At 40.7% G+C, this 17,704-nt stretch overlaps 1 protein-coding gene and 1 long non-coding RNA gene across 6 annotated transcripts in view; both read right to left on the bottom strand.

Moving 5' to 3' along the window:
* ZNF462 (zinc finger protein 462) overlaps nucleotides 1-11,607 on the bottom strand; it is a 95,179-nt gene extending 83,572 nt beyond the window's left edge. For 2 of the 5 annotated variants that reach the window (XM_071731950.1, XM_071731949.1), the window contains exon 1: nucleotides 10,508-11,606. The gene's annotated coding sequence lies outside the window, so the exon portion shown is untranslated. Of the gene's footprint in view, nucleotides 1-233; nucleotides 543-10,507 lie in introns of those variants that run through there. The other 3 variants (XM_071731953.1, XM_071731952.1, XM_071731951.1) reach the window with 3 other exon arrangements.
* LOC139789728 (uncharacterized) lies at nucleotides 1,881-8,158 on the bottom strand. The gene is made up of 2 exons (XR_011723242.1): nucleotides 7,686-8,158; nucleotides 1,881-6,472 (listed from the first exon to the last, which is right to left on the bottom strand). It is a non-coding gene; the product is annotated as an uncharacterized lncRNA (long non-coding RNA).
* Nucleotides 11,608-17,704: the final 6,097 nt, after the last annotated feature.

Genomic DNA, 17,704 nt, shown 5'->3' with positions numbered 1-17,704 from the left:
TGTCACTGTTCAGACTGCTGCTAGCATGCATCTGTCTGAGGCAGTCTTCTCAGCCTAAAGCTCCAAATTTCTGCACATGAGAAGGTCAGATATGTTTAAATGGGACACCACTGCTATTATCCAACTTCCCAAACATTACTAACTTTTGATGTGGAAGGAGATCAAAAACCACGTTCTTCACACCACTTGAGCAACCCTAACAGACTTCTGGGCACCTATTACTAAATTCTTACTTGGACATGAATAACCCTCCGGTCTGGATGTCAACAGATCAGCAGGCATTGCCTTCAGCTCATAAGCAGGCTGCTTATTTCACCTGTAAAGAGGATTAGATGTCTTCAGCACATCAAGGAAACAAGGATGAGAAGACACAATCTTTAAAATTTCCCCAAATAGCCACATTTTTTTAATGTCACAGTTAAGTTACTACCTCATCATCATATGACTTGCCTCCACTGCCACGACATCCAAAACTTCAGTATATGCTGACAGGCCCCCAGAAAATCATTCCACAACCTGAAACATCATCTACCCTTCAAACACACTAAAAATAGATTGCTCACCCCCTTGAGGTCTCAGCAGCACATCTGATATTACAGTACAGTATTAACAAACCTATGTAGACACAAATTCTTAAAATACTTATCTTCAGAGATAAGACCGGAATACCAGCAGGCAAGTTGTATTTCTGTACCCCACTGAAGTAACATGGGCAAATCAGTGGAAGCTCTGAAGGACCATGGAGGGCAATGAGCATTTCATGTTCGTTTTGCAAGAGCAAACTGCATGCAACCTCTGGTCAACCTGTCTGTCATCCCACCAAGCAACTTCTGACTCAAGCCTTTAGGTCTGAAAGACATTTTCGGAGCACAACCTCAGCAGTTTTTATGTAGTTCCTTGGGAGAACACCATGCTGAACATCCTGTATTCCTTCCCTGCTCCACAGTGGAAGAAGAGCAGCACATTTGTAGAGGGCGTGGAATGGAAAATTCACTGTAGTATGTTATCACCTCCATAATCCAATAATTTAAAAATAATTCAGGTTTGATAATTTATTCATGCAGCTGTGAGACTCAAAATTACTGACTTATTCTTTCAGCAGCTCCAGTGAGTAATACAATTATGCCCTTGGAGCCAGGGGTTTTAGAAGGTCTCACACATGCAGAGATAATGTGGCAGGAGAAATCTGCATGCCCTTGAGAGACAAGTTTCTTCTCAACCTACCAGGCTGGAAACACACCAGAAGCCAGAACCCCTGAGAGATTAAATACATGAATCCTGCGAGCACTGAGCTGAGAGCCATTGATTGTATATACGGATTCACAACATGGCCTTCAGTCATACTTACCTCTGGAAGATGTGATAAAGTCCTCCTTTCCCCAGGTCCTGGTGCTATCGCACACTGGGCTGGTTTACACCATATGCTTGGTCAGAGACAAGAGAACTTGACCTCTATACGACCTGACATAACTGAAAGCTGATATGCTTTCTTCCCACTGCCCTCCCCAACAAAGATAAAAGGTCATTTAGACCAAAAGGAACCTGTCTACACTGACTTCAAGCTACATGAATTAAACTTCTGGGATGCACTCTAGGCCAGGAACCCAAACTTTCTTGTAGGGGTGAAAGCCACAGCCATATGATAGGGCAGGACGAATTCAGCAGTCAAGGAACTAATTATCCAGACTGAGAGCTGTCTGGCTGCTCTCAGTTTACCATCAGCCATGTTAATATTTTTGCACATCAGGTCATTTAGCTGAGTATGACGGCTGAAAGTTCTATACCCTACAGCCAGAGACACCCAGATGTAGACAAGGAAGGGAAAAACTAAAGAGTAAGATCAGTGCTTCCAATCAAATAAGGAGAGGAATCATTCCAAATTTGTTCATATTGACGTTTATTTATTTTACTGAGAGTACCACTTGTCACAAAACACAGAAGAAAACAGGATGACTCCTATGGCACTGCCTTCCAGATTTTGCTCCGTTACCAACTACTTTACATATAGTCTTCTTCCGTACTCACCACAAACACCAACACACCTGAGAACAAATGATCAGTCGGAATGACAGTACTGACATTGAAACAAATGGCAGGCAACTCTAGTTCCCATCTCCCAAGTGTTAGCAAGCAACAGAGCAGGTCTACTCACACACCAGTCTCACACACCAGAATCACTGCAAAATATCTTTTCTTACACATATATATTTTTGTTTTAACATACACAGCAACGGAATCCAGCTCCAAGGTCTTAATTTTCAAAAGCCCTGTTAAATCCTGATTATGCCTATTTCACTGAGTAGAAGTTGATGGAGTAGATGGTTGAAGGAATTTAAAAAGAAGAGCAAAATTTCAAGGGCACTAATTCTCCGGCCTTCTAAGAGTTTGGTCAGAAAGGCTTAGAAGGCATTATAAAGATTCACATGTCCAAAAATCTAGCTGAGTCTGACTGGAACTGAAATCCAAGTCTGAGTTAAATAAATAAACATTCAGGGATCTCTCTAAGTGTTTTCCAGCAGCAGTCTGCTCAACTGGAGATTAACAATTATGCTTGATTGACTGCATCCACCTCAAGACCAGCACTCCTCCCAAACTATTTGAGCTGATACTGGGATATCCACTCTTGTTTTAAAATAGAAAACAGACCAAAAAAAAAAAATAGGGAAGGGAAGGAAAAAGAAAAGTAAGACAAAAAAGGGAAAAGGTTGTTAGACAACCACGACATAAGCCACTTCCACCAATTCCTCTAGAAGTTCTGACCTAGGAACTATCTGAGCTGTCAATTTAAGATCAGCAAGAGGAAGGCAGAAAAGAAATTAAAAGACACTTCAGAAAGCTAAATTCTGGCATTTGGACCACAGCAACGCCTTTATTTATGATCCTTTTCCCAGCTAGACACTAAATTAAAGTCTTCAGCAAGTCAAAATTATTAGAAGGTAAAGGCACCACCCAGCATGTCACACATTTATGCTAGACCAAAACATAATTCAACATATGTAGTCTCCCATTAGCTTCTCTGTTTGGTAAATAAAAAGAAAACTCACAACTTGTGCTGCTGGACCACAGGTTCTGTGTATCTCATTCCCCCATTCTGCTCTTTCTTTTCCAGCAATGAGAGGTCTAGCAACAATTCTTTGGAGAAATGTGTTTGCCTGGGCCCTGTGATAAGTAGCTATTGTGTTTTGAAACCATTTGCATGACAACAGTCCAATCCAGTATGACCCATCGTCTCACCAAAAGGAATATCCTGTGATGCCTTCTTTCCACAACCACCAATACCACCCTGAAGCAGCACTATTGGAACCTTAAGAGCTGCAAGCTGGAAGGAAGAGTTTTCTCATTCAGGCAGTGCAAAGAAGCCCCTATTGTCCTACAAGGCCACGGAAATAGTGACCACATGTACATCAGAAGATTCCATTTTTAGCATCTTTCAAAACAAAGTCTTCTCTTTCACAGTATCACGAGCACACTGAATCCTCAGTCTTCCTATAGCATTCCCTGCAATGTCTGCTTTGTTTTGTCTTGAAAAATCATTCTCCTGCCTCTCTACCCCACGCAATTGCTCTATTAGCAGCAAGTTTCCACTACACATAATTATGGCATGCCTTAGCCTACTTTTCTGTTTGCTGAATAGCTCTGCCTATTCTCTACTTGTGCTGATGCTACCATTTACTTTTCCTGACACTCTAATCCTTGTATCCTTTGAAGGCCTGACTTCCTACACCATGGCAGTAGCTGGGTTTCTCAGGCCCCTTTCAAGAGCTTTTTAATACCAACAGTAATGCCATCACTGAACATCCCACTTCCTAATCTTCAAGTCAGAATAGAACCTGTACCTGCAACAAATATTGCAAATACACCATCCAGTATATTTGCTGACCACCCATTAGCTAAATAATAGAATCGTAGAAATTGCTAACAAGTTATTAATTGCATATTCCTGATACTGAAATAGAAACAGTACACTGAGCAAGCAACTACCTTCTCCCAAAGGCAGAAGGTAACTCAAATTTTCTGCATAATCCCAGTTAAACTGTTGTATCAAAGTGACACATTTCAACAACTGAATTCTTAACTACTTTTAAACTAACAGGAGTAAATAAAGTGGTTTTTTTCAGAATTATTTGTCCTCAACACACTGGCCTTGCAATGATTGTTGCCCTGATAAGCTCTCAGTAAGTCCTTCCTAATCACTCACGACATTGATGCTGCGCTCTTTATGCTGACATTATTAAACATGTATTCTTAAAGTGTATTTGATTCCCCTCAAGAAGAGTGACTGCATTGCCTGAGATGTCTAGTTTTCACCTTCTTTAAATTATCAAATAAGCATAAATGGATTGTTTTTCTTGAGGGATCTTACCATCTTCTCTGAAAAAGCTCTGCTAGCAAAATCCAGAAACCTATTGTATTCCCTAGACAGCAGCAGTGGAGGTCCACAGCTACATTGTAATAACTAGCCAAAAGCAAAGAGGCCTTTAGATCAAGGGGAAACAGAGGGCATACCACCGTTTCTGAAACTGAAGTTCTGATAGCCAGTGTGTCTCAAAAGACTAAAGCCATCAAAACCAATGGTGAGGGAAGGCTCTTTCAAACACTGTTTTAAGTTCCTTCAAGTAGTGCTTAAGCAAGGATATTTTGAGTTTCTGCAATAGCACATACTGCCTCAAGCTGAATAAAGCAACTATACCAAGATCTTCAACTCCTGAAGAGCTGAACAGAAAAGAATCTGAAAATGTATTTACAAAAACGACACCAGAAATAAAGATTCCCTTTTTTCCAACTCATACCCTCTCTTTCAAACCCCTCTAGACTTGTGTTTATACTACAACATCTGGCAGTTTCATAAAACTTGAGAGATGAGGGGCAGACTTCAAATATTTGGTATTGTTTTTAAAGGTAAAAGGACAAAACCAAAAACAATATCACATGACTTTTTATTTACCTGTGTGCTCAGCTTTCCAAACACAAGCTGAAAGCAGAAGAACAATTCCAAACACTTCAGAACACAAATGAAGACTGCATTCTGTTAAAGCTAGTTCTGTCTTTTGGAAACTTCTACTAAATCCCTTTCACTACAACCAACAAGATAACTATCATTAAGTTGAGCTATCTCCCTTCCTCCCTTTTCTTCTTTCAGCAATGACATACAAACCATGCTATTTTAACTTCTTTCCTGTTCTCCCAGTTCTTCTGGAACATTTTATTTTCAACAGTCAATTCATCTGGAGAAGTGCCATGCTGAAGTTCAACCTTTTACAATGTTAACTGTGTCTTTGCCAGCAGCTGAAGACATGCATCACACCACCTTCTCCAGCACCCCTTGATTAAACAATATCCTCTCTCTGAGAGGATAGCAGATGTTGAAGCAGCCTTCATTCTCATCTTTTTACTTTCAAAATTATTCTCACTCTCTGTGATGAGTATGATGGCCTTTCTCATTCCCTCATCAATTAACATTTTGCAGACTTCGTGCTCACCTCCTATAGATCCATATTGCATTTTGACAGTACACAGAAGATTTCTATTAAACAAAGACTTTCCAGAAGACTGCTCCATTATTTAGTACTCTAGAAGAAAGTAACCAAGCATTTAGTCTGATGAAGCTCAACATTTTTACTGAGGCCACCAATTCAAAGCTCATGCTCGATCAAAATCTTCATCAAGTATGCATTGCAAGTTAAGCAAATCATACAGTTCTGGCACTAGAAGCAGACAATTTTCATCCAGAAGTTCATTAAATACGTTTCTGAATTTAAAAATAGGGGAGTATCTGTGAAGAGCATTTACATTATTTTTCTACTACTGTGGATTGAAGCAATAACAAAGGATAAGAAAACAAAAGCCACAAAGGCTTTGCAGATCTTTCCTGATCTGTCAAAACAGGATCTCCTTCCTCTACCAGCATACCTCTTCAATTACTCTTTTTAGTATTTCACCAGGGTTTCTGCATCCTATAGGCTTTGTCTCAAATTTGTTAGTGATAGCTTCATAAGAGGACAATGCTAGTTAATGATACTACATAGGTGTTCACCAGTTTCACAATATTAAGTTCTTTTGCAGCAGCTTCTTCTTCAGCTCAGTTTAAGAAATGATCCACAATACCATGAAGAGAAAGTGTTACAACAAACTGGAGCAAACTCAGTTTATACTGTAACTCTACACATGCTTTTGGAATAACAGGAAAACTCATAGGAAAAACTCATTTACACTTGTTTCTGGATTTCCAAATGTAAAGAGACATCTTTGAGCTTTTCTGAAGTACCCTTCCTCAAGCTCTAAGTTAAGACTATTATAGGACTTCAAGTCATCCCATTTCCTTTTTAAGGCTAAAATTAAACTTGCCCATTCTTTGAGGCCAAGAGTAACATCTGCCAGATGTCCAGACATCTATGTAGAACACAGTTCTTCTCCAGTACTTATATACTTATCAGCTCTCTTTGAATCACTTACATCTCCATAAAAGTCAATCCTCCTGTAATTCAAAATTCAAAATACTTAAGAATTTGCAATAACCTTCTCTGAATTCAAATTATCACCTATTTTTTCCATTTGGAGTTGTTTTACTTTTCCAGCATCCAATTATGCATCCATATTCTTCAGTTTGAATGCTCACAGGATTCTTTAAATTTTCCTCTTGTAACAAAGTAATATTTTAAAATTATGGAAAGAAATTCTAAACGTGACATTTTAAATTTCTCAACAATGTAATCCATTATGAACCCAGTAAAAATGTATAAGGAAATTAAATAATTGTTTAATTTTTTTAAATCAGTGGTCCATTGCTTACATCTAATGGCTTGAGAAAAAAAAGCAATTAAGAAAAGGAAGTTTAGATACTGAAGAATAAACTACCAATATAGTTTCTGTTATAGCTTACACCATGAAAAATTCTGTGTGCCCACATATCAAATGCAATTGAAAGCTATTGTCCAAATGAAGATATTTGTGCCTGACTACAAGAAACATTCCAGTCTCCACTACTGAATGAATTCACATTATCTTTACAGAGCTACTTTGAAGGTCACTGTTTGGGATTTGGGTTTGGATTTCTTTTTAATAGGACTTGTTTTTAAAGACAGAAGAAGTTTCTCATCTAATATTTTAACAGCAAGGTGAACTTCAGTCTGTCTGGGCAATCTGGGCAGAACTACAGCAAGAATATCATTAACAAAAATATCACTCTCTGAGGGGATTTCAGTCTCCTAGTGAAGACACCTCTCATAGAAATAACGTGACTCTCACTCCAACTCAAACTAGTGCAATTTGTTTTCTTAGGGTGCCTGTCACCACAGGAGGGTGGTAGGATGGCCTCCCATAAAGATCCTCTGCTTAAATGTTAAGCAGCTTCTTGGATTGCACATGCCACATTCAGAAGCAATGTATCTGTAGGGCACATTTCAGTGTAAGCACTAAGTTGATTTCTCAAGAAGAGAAGATTCACAATTCTTAAGTATGAAATACAAGAAAATACCTAAGAGTCTGCATACAGTCTTCTTATACAGAGGATGGATATTTGGGATCTGACCCAAACAGGCAAAGTCAGTGGGGATTTTTTCAGTTTCTTTAGTAGCTGCTGATTTGGACCAATGCAGCGATGAAAGTGCATCAAAGAATATCACCTCAGGGGGGGGAAAAAAAAAAAGTTAACCTCAACCTGTACTTCGTCAAATCTAAGACTAGACATACTGAAATGGTACATTCCATGGCCCACTTCAGAGAGATGGAGACAACCACAGCATCTCAGTAATCTGGGTGATGTATCAGCGACCAGAACTTAAGAAACGCAGTCAATAAAGCAAAATCCTTCCCAAGAATTATACTAAACCATAGCAAAAAATAAAACAAGGACATTGATACTAACTTTGCAACAGCTCTATCCCAAGCTCATCACTAGTCACTGCAATCCTCAAATCTCTTTTTTTTTTTTTTTTTTTTCGCACATCTGGGAGCATGTTCTGTTTGAGACTCACTGGTCCCCTACCCTGTCACACCTCCCATATGTAACCCCATTCTGTCTTAAAACTCTGCAGAGTAACATGTGTATGAACATTACTGGTATGCTTCTACTCTCTTCAGGCTCAGTAGCACTGCACTCGGGTGTCTCCAGGATGTATTTTTAGCATGTAGTTTGAATTTTTGAGGAACTGCATCTACTGTGCAACTGATGTGGAAATGAGGTTGGTGGGAAAGTGAGGCCTAGTTTGACTCTACACAAAATTATTTAGGATTAAAAGGTGAGTTTAAAAAATTACACCAAGTCCTGTTCAACAGCTATCTCACTTTAAAGATCTTAGGTTTCCATAATGACATTAAAAACATAACAAGAACATTGCCATAATTTTCAGGAAAAATAATTTAAGACACCAAATGGCAGCTGTGGAAACAGTTTTGTTTTTTCCAAGAGAATAATATACATTATGATGCTCTGAGGAATCTACTAAAAGCTTGCCAGTATCATTTTAATGCAACCTACTGAGTGGGGACAAATATTCCATCTTAATTTAAAACACATCCAAAGAAGGAATGCTCTTGACAATCAGATGTTAAAAATCCCAAAAATCAGGCATCACGATCATCACCTAGAAAAAAAACGACATTTCATGATGTTCTCTGGAAGAACCAAGGCAGCTTCAAGCTCCGTGCACTTACCTCCAAATGGTTTCCAAAATCTATAAACATATGCACATATAAACTTTTCTTTGGCCAACTGATCAACTTCCTAAAATCTGTGGTCTTTAACCGAAGAAAAATATCTAGAGGTGACCTCTGCATGAAAGCACAAATGCAAAAAAGCCTGAGGATGTGTTTCTGCGTGTGAAGGAGAATCTGAGCAATTTCCTCCAATCCTCATTTCCTGATTGCATGAAGTCCGAGAGAAGACCCATCACAATGTTGTACATTGAAAAAAATGAAGGAACCTTAGGGGGAAAAATCGTAAGTAAGCCAGCTACTGCCAGTAAAGCTTCAAAACATGGAGAGACATCCACGATGTTAGGAGCACTTCCCATCTCAGCTTTGTCTACTCTCTCTCTCCTCCATTTTCTGGTGGAGCTAGAGAACATGACATGGCTTACCTGACTCAGATCACAGCTCTCTGCCAAACTAGTCACTTCCTCTTAGACATGCAAGCAGCTTCATGAGACAAACAGACCCCCACAGACACACACACAAAGCAGCAGCAGAAAGCACTCAAACTTGAAGGTCTTTCTCCTTCCAAACACCAGAAAAACGAATGAAACTTTCCCCTTTTTCCCTAAAAAGAGGGAGGTGAGGGGGGGAGAAATCCTATCAGATCACAACTACATGAAGCTTCAGGAGGATCTCAGTGAGGGGACAGGAAACCACAATGCCAAGACGATCCGAGGAGGGAGAGAAGAAGGTTACTCCAGAAGACATAAAGAGTCTGTAGGACTGTGTGTGTGCATGTGTGCGAGAGCGAGGAGAAGCTTTGTGTTGTGGAGCCTGGACTGGAACCAAAGCAGACAGCTTGCAAATGGAGGACAGGGAGATAAAGAAAGGGAAAAAGGGGGAGAGATAGGGAGAAAGCTGCTCCGGGTGGTTGAGGAACGGGCAGGAGAGAAAGAGCCTTCTCCGTCGCCTGGTTTAAATGTAGGGGACACTGGGGAACTGAGCAAGAAGAAGTGGGCTCCTTCCCCCTTTTCTTCCCTTCTCGCTCTCTTTCTCTCAAAGGACAGCACAAGCGTGTGGTAATGGCTTCTGCTCTCCAGCTGAACGCTGTCCTCCTCCAAGCAACCTCCTGCGGGCAACACCAGCCCCCCAGCACCGACGCCGCCGGGGACCCCCGCATCCCAACTCCAGGAGAGCCGCGGCGGGGGCACCACCGCCCGGGTGAGGGACCAGCCTCACCAGCGCCGAGGAGGGCAGCGAGAGGGTACGAGGAGAAAGAGAAGAGGAATCGGGGAAGAGAAAGAAAGGCAGAAAGAGGTCACCCTATTGCCTGGGTCATGCCAGCACGGAGCTTTTCTCTGCTCCGTGTCTCTCCCGTCTCTGATCCAAGTCCACACGCACAGCACCATCCAGACCTCGCACATACACACATATCCTCTCAAGCCCCCCCCCACGCCCCCCCCCCCCACCCCGAAAGGTCGGCTGATATCTCACTTATCTCCTATATCCACCCCCCAAAAAAAAAAATGCAACAACAAAAAATTAATTAACCGCCTTCCTCCTCCTCCTCCCACCAGCACCACCACCACCAGCACCAGCACCTCCTCTCTTCTCCTCCTCCATGCAAGAGACTTCTCTCTCAAACAAAACACCCCGCTCTCGCTCCTTCTCTTCTTTTTTTTTTTTTTTTTCTTCCTTTCTTTCTTCCTCCTTCCTCCGTTGACCGAATGAATGGATTTCAGAGGAGGTGGTGGAGAGAAAGAAATACAGAAAAAACCAAACAAAACAAAACAATAAAAAATAATATATACACACACACACGAGAGATGATCTCTCCAATGCCAAACGGAGATGGGTTTTAATTGCAAGAACTTACAGGAGTGTCCCGGCACTGCTGCTCTTGCTGCTGCCTCCTCTCCTCTTCCTCTCTGCTAGCTCTTCTTCTTGTTATTGTTGTGGAAGTTGTTTTGTGAGTCTCATGTGCTCCTTGCAGGTCTCAGCAATGGAGGATCGCCATCTTTCCCTGTTTCCCCCCCCCCCCCCCTCTCCCTCTCTCTCTCCTTCACTGGTTTGCTGCAGCTGCAGATGACCTGAGATATCCGTCTCTCTCTCTCTCTCTCTCTCACTCACCCTCTGTGTCTCTCTCTGAATAATGAGCAACCAGAGGGAGAGAGAGAAAGAAGACATCTCCTCTCCTACCACACAAAACGCAAGAGCACCAGGGGGTGCAAGAATCCTTTCTAACAACAACAACAACCGTGTAGGGGAAGAGGAGGAAAAAAAGAAAGAAAAGAGAAGAAAAGAGACGAGAAAAAGCAAGAGAAAGAGAAGGAGGGGGGTGGAAGAGGAGGGGGAAAAGCAAGCAAGCAAGCGAGATCCGGGAGGCAGGACAGATGGAGGAGAAGATGGTAGTGATACAGGAAGAGGTGTTGAAGATGAAAGAGATTAAGAAGAGGAAGGTGGTAACAAAAAGTTAAGGTTTGGAACACTGAATCACTCACAGGCCAGGGAGGAGTAGAAGAAGGGGGAAAGATCTGAAGATCTTCCCCTTCCAAGCTGTTGCCTTCACAAAGCTTCCTGTGCAGGAGCGCTCAGCAGCTCCTGCGATGCTGGGTGAGCCGTTCGGATGGAGCGTTCTGCTAGGTCATAGCACTCTTCCAGCCATGGCAAAAACCGGTTTCTGCATGCAGATCTGCCCCTAAGGTGATCCCTCAGACACATCCATCTAGAGGCTAATCTTCCCTGAGCAGGGTAAAGAACATAAATGGTGCTGGAGGTTGCAAAGTACAAAACCAGATCTACCACGTGGTTGGTTTTTAATCCCCCTTCCAGCTCGCATTTGATGTGGAGAAAGGAGACTCAAATTGTCCATTTCTGGCACGTATTTTGAAGTCTACTCCCGGAAATAAGGACAGTCATCTCCAGGTTTTTGATTTCTCACAAGCATTTAGGAGAAAAGAGAGCTTGTAGTACCGAGCACCAAAATCACTTCCTGCATTGGTGAAACGTTTTGGGCTGCAAAATAAAATAAATAATTCCACTTAAAATAACTTTTATGCCTTCCAATACCTAGTTGTTTGCTCCTTTGTGACATTATTTAAAACCGTGGAAACTAACGATCAAGAGTCACAAAGAAAGGTATCTTGGTGAAGGCAAGCAAGCAACGACAAAGCAGCATTTTTATTTAGTCTTGCTTCTACTAACCATTGTGCTGAGCTACTTCTTTTGGTCGACATCCCCCCCTCTCCCCTCCAGTCTTCCTGCAGCACCAGGTCAGATTCTTTCTAGGGTTATGTCTAGCACTGGAGAGGGGGGGGGGGGGGGGGGCGGGGTCGGGAGGCGGGGTTAGGGGGGAGGGGGGAGCGGATTAGGGGTTATGTGCAGACTCAGAAATCAATACAAGGGAGTGAGGCAAAATCAATTTGAGCACAAGGGCATGACTAGTATTGGAACATCACTGGGATTTCTCGAGCCCTCAAGCGCTGCAATTTGTATGGGTGGAAGAGAGACTAGAACCACAAAGCTCCGGTTCGGGTGAAGGGGGAGATCCCTCCCCTGCTCCGAGGAAGTTTTGTGTGAGTGGTGAAGCTGAGATGATCTTCTTAAAAGAGTCCAGATTTTACTGGCTCTGTGAGAGCTCAGGCATGTTAGAACTTCATTGTCTGAACTCTCCTAGCTCAGCTGAAGACCAAATGCAGAAATGCTAACGATAGAAATAAAATAACATAAAATAACAAAAATTGGTCGTTTAGGTACTAGTCAAATATTAAACCCATGCACTCTCCAGTCTTCTCATCTGCAAAACTAACGTGACTACAAAGCACACAGGCAAAGACCTCTCCCATTAAATCTTCTCTTTCTTTGAGCTATGCAAGTAATCACTAAACTGGAGAAAGATCTTCTCCCTCCTCCTCTCCCCTCTTTCCGCTCCCCCCTTCCCCCAAACAAGTGCTGTGATAAATAGGAGGAAGGATAATATCTGGGCAGAAGACACACAGTTGGATTTAGAGAATCCTTCTTAAAGAAAACAGGAAAAAACATCAAAACTGGGGATTCCTACTAAGACTACCGGTTCATGCAGTCAAATGAAGCGGACACCTCCTAAGAAGCTGATAAAAGAACATTAAGGAAAAGGGAGGGACTGTCTTTATGGCTGCCAGAATGTGCATGTGTTCTGCCTGCCATTTTCTATAAATCATCATCTTCCCAGGAAGAAAAAGCCCGGGCTTTGCAATCTTTGACATACCATCAACGCTGAGGCAGATAATTTACCTCTTTGTTGCTCAGCATTACAGTTTATATTTCAAAAAAATAAAAAATAAAAAAATTTAGTAACCCACAGCCACAAACCCAAAACACCTGACTCCTGACCACTCACCCTCCAGGGAAACAACAATCCCATTTGAAAATTAAGGAATGCTCTTGGGAGGAGTAGGCATCAAACCTGGGGGGAGGGGGCATGGGGAAGGAGAAAGGAAAGAAAGGAAAGAAAGGAAAGAAAGGAAGGAAAGGAAGGAAAGGAAGGAAAGGAAGGAAAGGAATGAGGGAATGAATGAAGGAAGGAAGGAAGGAAGGAAGGAAGAGAGAGAGAGAGAGAGAGAAAGAAAGAAAAGAAAGAAAGAAGGAAGAAAGAAAGGAAGAAAGAAAGGAAGAAAGAAAGGAAGAAAGGAAGAAAGAAAGGAAGAAAGAAAGGGAGAAAGAAAGGGAGAAAGAAAGGGAGAAAGAGAAAGAAAGAAAGAAAGAAAGAAAGAAAGAAAGAAAGAAAGAAAGAAAGAAAGAAAGAAAGAAAGAAAGAAAGAAAGAAAGAAAGAAAGAAAGAAAGAAGAAAGAAAGAAAGAAAGAAAGAAAGAAAGAAAGAAAGAAAGAAAGAAAGAAAGAAAGAAAGAAAGAAAGAAAGAAAGAAAGAAAGAAAGAAAGAAAGAAAGAAAGAAAGAAAGAAAGAAAGAAAGAAAGAAAGAAAGAAGAAAGAAAGAAAGAAAGAAAGAAAGAAAGAAAGAAAGAAAGAAAGAAAGAAAGAAAGAAAGAAAGAAGAAGAAAAGGAAAGAAAGAAAAGAAAGAAAGAAAGAAAGAAAGAAAGAAAGAAAGAAAGAAAGAAAGAAAGAAAGAAAGAAGAAAGAAAGAAAGAAAGAAAGAAAGAAAGAAAGAAGAAAGAAAGAAAGAAAGAAAGAAAGAAGAAAGAAGAAAGAAAGAAAAGAAAGAAAGAAAGAAAGAAAGAAGAAAGAAAGAAAGAAAGAAAAGAAAGAAAGAAGAAAGAAAGAAAGAAAGAAAGAAAGAAAGAAAGAAAGAAAGAAAGAAAGAAAGAAAGAAAGAAAGAAAGAAAGAAAGAAAGAAAGAAAGAAAGAAAGAAAGAAAGAAAGAAAGAAAGAAAGAAAGAAAGAAGAAAGAAAGAAAGAAAGAAAGAAAGAAAGAAAGAAAAGAAAGCACATGAAGGAAAGCTAAAGAATTATCTGATGCATATGCTCCCATTTGCTCTGGCACATCAGCTATAACCATGTCCTCACATGAAACCACAAATGAATATCTCATGTATGTAGGTGCGGGACCCTTTGGAGCACAGGTGACCACTCACTTCACCCAGGATCCCTGGGAGGAGGTCAGGACTGCCAGAGGAACCCTGTTGCTGCAGTGTAGTGCCAGGGGCACACAAGGCAGGAAGCTTTTCCCTAGGGGTGGTCCGTAACTTCTTCTCATATAGCTTTCTGCTATGCCTATAATATTCCAACTATCACTGGGGAAAGGCAGTGGCGAGGTGGACGTGCTGGACTGGGAGAGCCCCATAAAGAATCAGCCACCATGGGAAAGAGTGGAGTAACCCACTCTCCCTGGAGTCCTGGACCAAAGGAACTGTCTGTCAAATCCAGTGGAGATGAGTGAGGCAAGTCCAGCAATAAAGAGATAAACTCTGCTGACAGCACCCTGGTCCTAATTGCCCCAGCAGGTTAACAGCCCTGTTAAGAGTAATGAAGATCCTTGTACCCGTACAGCTTCTCGAGTCACCAGAGGACAACAGGGTGTAGATGAAGGCACTGGTACCTCCTCTGCCAGGCAACCCAGCATCAGGATGGGGGTGAGGAAGCCAGGACCAAATCCACTGTGAAACTCTTCTCCCTTGCACCCACCCAGGGTAGGAAGGAGATGGGAGGTGGGGAGGGGATTTCAACTTTTGTCCTTTTTCCCACCAGGGATTGTGTCCCACTGCCATATTGGCGGAAGCCTCAAGAAGGGGATGGTTGTGGTTTTACATAAAAATTTAAATGCATGCAACCAGCCCCCAGTCTATCTGGGGTACATGGATAATGGTTTTTTTTTCCCCAACCTCCTTCAGCTGGCTACATTTTCCCCCTCATCCGGAAAATCTGACCAACCCAAAGTGCTTTGTACCTAGTCCAGGTCTTAGCTGATGTGTGATGACCCAGGTTTGCATGGCCCTGCCTGACACCCACATCCTGCTCCAGCAGCCACTGGAAGCTGCACATCGAGCTTCATGGCAGCAAGTCAGAAAGCTCAAGATGGTGCTGTTAGAACTTACTTTTTTTTATTTCCAGACAAAACCATTGCTTCATGGGCTTTTAATGGATTATCAGGATGATAAATTCTGATATGTTTAGCATAGATAGCGAATACATAATTATTTAGCTGGAGATATTAGGAATACAATGTGGAAAATACAACACTGAAAGCACCCTTCTTCATTCATGATTAACAGTAAGGCAGTGTTGCTGATGTCCCGTCAAAGAATGGAAAGTTATTGTTTATTTGGGTTTTTTTTCTTCCAAAATTTGGAAGAAATTTGTCTTTTTCCTGCAATAAGATTGAGTGAATTTCCTGTTGATTCTCCAGTTCATCCTGGCTAATTTACCCTACCAGAGCAAGGTTTCACAGTCCTTATGCAAGAGGCTAGCATTGTATCAGCTCACTGAAGAACTAAGTATCACTCTTTCTCTATGTTCTGCAACTATTGAGAGAATTTCACTTTCCTATCTAAGAACACTAGAAATTAGATGTTCTGATGTTTATGCTGGCAACTCAGTTATTTCTTTAACCCCCGGGGGGCTCCTTATTGTGAAGAACTTTGAGGACAAACTAGTTAGCTAGAAGCACAGAAATCCTACTCTGATCCATGCAAGACAAGGCTATCTAATCAGCAAATTTTTCTTTTAGTAAATACTCCTACAGAGGACATTGGATTCAAGGGGTTTACATGTAAAATCTAGGCTCTTAAGTGCCCTTCATGAAATTCTTCTCTTAAAACCTAAAGCTTTCAGCTTGTTAATAAAATTTGGAATGTTTTATTTCTGGCAGAGCTCAGATTGAAATCTCCAAGGTCAGGGTCTTCACTATAAGAGCACTTTGTTATCTAAAAAGACACCTCTGAATGCAGTATACATGTTGCAGACCTACAGACAGAGAGATTTTTATGTTGCTGGGAATCCTTAAGAAAACTATACAGGGGAGGAGCAGGCTGGATATCACAAGTCACTTCCTTACATGACAGATTGCAACTGTTAGAAATAAAGCTTTTGTTCCTTTGGGAAAACTATATCTTCAGCAGTCAGATGTTTAGTTAAACTCATAGTTATGTTTTATACCTTCTGCCCAGCTTCCTCAGAAATTCTGAGAATAAGGAGCCACAAAGTTACATACAATGAGAACCAGGAGCACTCCAAAACCTTTTATTTTAGGTGTGAATCAAGAATAATGGATATATGGTGTTGGAATGTTATGGTAGATTTCTGAGTGGATTTGGAGGTTACTCCAGGTATCACCTATCCAACCTAAGAATATGCCTAAAACATGCAGGCAATATAAAACTTTGTGTTTAGAGCCCAAACTTCCAGTAGAATGAATGAAAAATAATCCTTCATTATTATAATTAGTTGGATTGGTTGAAACTGAACAGAGCACATCTTTAGCAACTGAAACATGAATCATTAATGGCCCCAGATCTGTAACAAGTAATTAATCTGTATATATCCTCTTCTCAATGACCAGTTTGATTTAATAAAATAATAAAATGTAGTATAATCAAAAGGGGCTTTTATCCATTACCAGAAAACAGACAACAAACTGATTTTGAGGAAATCTGTGATTACTATGGTAAAGATTTGCCAAACAACTAAAAGGCATATTCTTACAGTTAAAAACAGAGACCATGATGCTTAATTAAATTCACTTTGCCGTATTGAACTCTTTAGAAGCAATATATTCTTCGCTATAAGTGCAAAGTTTTATGAAATTCAGTCCTTTCAAAGACACAGCTGGATTTCATTTAATTTCTGCATGGTTTTGATGGAGTCATTGAGATTGAAACTGCTGTCACTTAACATGTGGCCTTCTAGATTATGACAACTGTTTGCTGGTTAGCATAGGAACATTGTATCACACCATTATATTATACTCGCTACTAGGAAGACTTCAAGAGAGAAACCATTTGAATTTCCTTCATAAGGGATAGGTATTGAGTGATTTGTGAAATAGTTTTGAAGTTAATAGTTCAGTACAAATGGTCTTTGGTAATTTTTCAGTTTCCCCACCCTGTATATTTTACGAGATTTATGCAATTCAATACAAAGCTATTCTTACTTGCATACCCTTGAAAAATGCATTTTCTCCTTTTTTTAAGATCTAAATGCTATTCTTGTATCTCTCTATCACTCCAGTATTTCTATAACTTAAGCTCTCAAATGCCAGTCAATAATTTTTATTCTATATGTCCTATTCAACTTGTATAATATACAGCTTCTGATAGATTTGAATTCCACTTCCTAGCCAGTATTTCTGGTATCTAATTTTTCTAGACCTACCATAAAATTGAAGAAGGCCATCTCTGCCTTTGTAGGGAAGTGCCTCGTACTGCTGAATAATCTGTCTGGTATATGTAGTTTGATGACATTTTTATTGATACATTAGAAATTTAGTCCAAGTTTCATTTTTCGAAGCAACTCCTGTATGTATTTTCATTTCCCATGGAAGCATTTCAGGCATAGCTGATTTCCCATCTTGCATGTCTTTGAAGATATAAAAAGGAAACAATGCATTTTATCTCCTACTTTAGAACTACAGCAGCTTACAG

This window comes from Heliangelus exortis, chromosome Z (genome assembly GCF_036169615.1).
Source record: "Heliangelus exortis chromosome Z, bHelExo1.hap1, whole genome shotgun sequence".
Classification (NCBI taxonomy): Eukaryota; Metazoa; Chordata; class Aves; order Apodiformes; family Trochilidae; genus Heliangelus; species Heliangelus exortis.
Note: the sequence above shows the minus strand (reverse complement) of the source record. Positions and strands in the feature narration are given on the sequence as shown.